Here is a 3,369-nt window from a genome sequence, read left to right as displayed (position 1 = left end):
GGGGCGGGGAGTAAGAAATAGGCATGCTGTGGACACACACCCATGCATACATGCACACGGGCCACTGTGATGAAGATGCCTGCTTCACCTGCAGGGAGCCGAAGAAATAGAACATTAGGCCCACAGCTGAGGGTCTCTGGAGGTTAGGAAACCCAGTGGTGAGACTTAGCACTGCTCCTAACAGCTACATGACCGTTTGTGACCCTTCTGTGCCTCAGTTTCCTTATCTGTAACCCGACAGGGTTGAGCTAGTCCATCCCCAAAGTACACTCCAAATCTCCACCTTTATTGGAGTCTACATCTAGTCCCACCTTCTCCCCAGAGCCAGGGGACAATGTCATATCATTTCTTTGTGGAGGTTTTCAATTCTTTCCTATTAATTATCTGATTGATTTCTGCATTTTTTATTTTTTCCCAATATCGATTCAAATTACTTGTTGCTGGAAGTCCTGAAGAGTAGATTTGCAAGTGAAGTAACTTACTTTTAAATTTTATTATTTTCCGTTTTGTTACACTTTTCATACAATATATAATGTGTTCAAAAATCCACTTTTAATAGTATCACTTTTTTTTTTAACCAAAGGAAGAGGATGGAAGGAGGCAGGGGGTTCAGGATATATTGACATCATATCCTGATCTTATAAATAAGAACTAAGAATCTGGGGAGTTTTCCTTAAACTCACTGGCTGTATGATTAAGTGTTCTAAAATTCTATCCAGAACTAGGAAACTCACTTTCTAGTTCTGACTCTATCTTCAGCTTCTGGAAACATGACCAGACCCTTCTCTGTAAAATGAGGAAAAAGCCCGTGCTCCAATCCTCATAGGAATGTTAGGAAACAAAATGCCATAATATATGTAAATGCACTTTGGAATGTAGAAAGGGTGCACAGAATGTTCTGCATTCTTTTCACTGTGTGCCTGGGAAATTGATTCATTTATTCAGCAGGCGTTTTCTGAGATGCTGCTGCCACCAGGCCCTTGTTACGTGTTGATTCACATGGCACATACCCATGGTCAGTGTCTTCCATCGTCTGTCCTGGCCCACAGTTTTGGGGATAGGGACCCTCGATTACTACAGATAACTGAATTCTCAACAACTGCACCGTCTGAGTACTAGACCTTCCCCCAGGCTGAACCTTTGCCCAGTATGAAAAATGCTCTTAAATCACTCCCACGAGTGTCTGTCTTACTGTGTTCTCGAACACTCCCAGTGACACAAACCTCAGACACTTTATTTCCTGTGTTAATGAGTGCCAGTGCCTAATCGTTGTACAAGCAGATGTTCCTCAGCAAAAACAAATAAAATTAAGCCTGTCTTTAGGTTAGCAAGCACCTCCCACCCTGGGCTGAGCGGGCAATTAAGCAATGCTTTTCACCTTTTTTTCTCATCAGAGACGACAAAGCTCTCTGTCCCCTGGAACAACCAAGCCCCCTCATTTTCCTTGTTTTTGAAAGCATCCTGGAGGTTTTGGATGGACCTCAGATATAAGGGCTGTGAGGACCATTAGTTGTCTTGACATCACTGATAACTTATTTTATCAGTGGAGAGGAGGAGACAAACCTTACTTTTAATCTTTCTGATCCCATTAAAAGTTAACTCCTCCTTGTGCCAAGAATGAGCTGAAGCCTGGAGGACAAGGGAGGGAAAATGGGACTTGTGGGCTGGACATTAGCTTTACCAGGCAGAGCTGGGTTCCTTCTTTTGTCCTGGGTATTTGGCAAACGTTCCAGAGTTTTCTGTAGGAGGATGGACATGGGAGGAAAAGCACAAGAAAGTCGTAAAGGGATGCCAAGTAATAATGAATAAGAGTTATTCTGTGTACTCCCAGGAGCTCTGAGCCCATAGGAGGCAGATGTCGTTTCAGCACCAGGAAGCGCTTGCTAAGGAAGTTTTGTAAAATGCAAAATGGACTGGCGGTGGGGGGAGGCTCGGGGCTGCGGGGGGAGGAGGTCTTCAAATAAATTCCCTTTCACTAGGAATGGACTCCCTGGCAAGGGTATCCGCAGGATTGCCCTCTGTGGCCCCTCCAGCCCTGTGAATCTGTGATGCTGTAGGAGCTCCAGGAGAACCATTCTGATCTATAATCAGCCCTCTACCCTAAAGCCAGAAAGGCCACTGATGGTCTCCAGAAATTTTTGTCCCCAAATTAAGAAAGCATTGAATAACTTTGCAAAGTGCTGTTTAAAGTCCACTCTAGAAAAGTCCCCAGGTCCAGCTGAATTGAACAAAAATAACTGTCATCCTAAAGATGCCACAATTCTTACTATGCTTTTTTGTTTGGCCTCATTGCCTGGTTTCCAGCAAGCATGGAAGGAGGTTCTCTCTGAGGGACCCTTAATCTCTTACTTCTGAAGATATGGATTCTATTTGAAAGGGAAATGGCTTAGTTGTCCAACTGAAAATAAAAGCCTAACCATTTTTATTTTCACTCATGGTAGCCTTGCCTCTTCTGGAGGCTTGTCTGGGGTCCCCAAACTAAGTCAAGAAGAAAAATCACTCTGCTTTCACGTGGGAACATTTGAAGTCATTTACACGAATAACTTACTTTATGGTTTCAAAACATGGATTAGCTCACCCGAAGCTGGAGAAAAAGCCCATATTAGATAGTTTATAAATAAATAAGATAAATTATCATTTATATTTATATTTCAATCGTTCTAAGGCTTAGGAAGGTTAAAATGACTTGCCTAGGGTCATACCATCTATTTCTAAGCATCAGTCTACTGTAACTACCTGCCTAGTTTCCTGACCTCTTATCTCAAGCTCCTTAACATTTGTTCATTCAGTCATTCATTCATTCCCCTGTTCACTCATTTGAAAATGATTGAGCACTACCGATGTGTCAAGAGTCATCCTAGACAGTGAACCAAAGACACTGAAATCTCTGCCCGTGTAAAATTTACATTCTAATAGTAGGAAATGGCCAACAAAAATTTTAAGAAATAAAAATAATAATACTGTCACACAAACAAGGGTAAATGGCCAAATACTGCATATAGCACACCTGCTGGAGTGTCGTGATTTGGGGGAAGACTCTTGGGGACAGAAACAGTAGCTTGTAGCCGTGTTCCCAGTTGCCCATCACTCTGTGCGATGGCACACGACAATCCTGTAGGACCGAATTTAGGCTCCTGAAGAGGGATCCTGACCCCTGGGGCTGTGGGACTTTTAAGTTGCATGATTAAGAGGTACTGGCCCCTCCCGTGTAGTGATCTCGTGCTAGCATTTAATAGCAATACGGCAGAACTTGAACTCCAGTGTATCCAGCCAGCTCGGTTTTCATGGTCACAGGCTGGGTCCAAGACTTGTGGTTGCTCTGCTTGTTATAGCAAGCTAGCTGCAGGACGCTCTTCATCAGAATCTATG

This window comes from Neophocaena asiaeorientalis, unplaced genomic scaffold (genome assembly GCF_003031525.2).
Source record: "Neophocaena asiaeorientalis asiaeorientalis breed wild unplaced genomic scaffold, Neophocaena_asiaeorientalis_V1.1 scaffold220, whole genome shotgun sequence".
NCBI classification, from domain to species: domain Eukaryota; kingdom Metazoa; phylum Chordata; class Mammalia; order Artiodactyla; family Phocoenidae; genus Neophocaena; species Neophocaena asiaeorientalis.
This window is presented reverse-complemented; position numbering follows the sequence as displayed.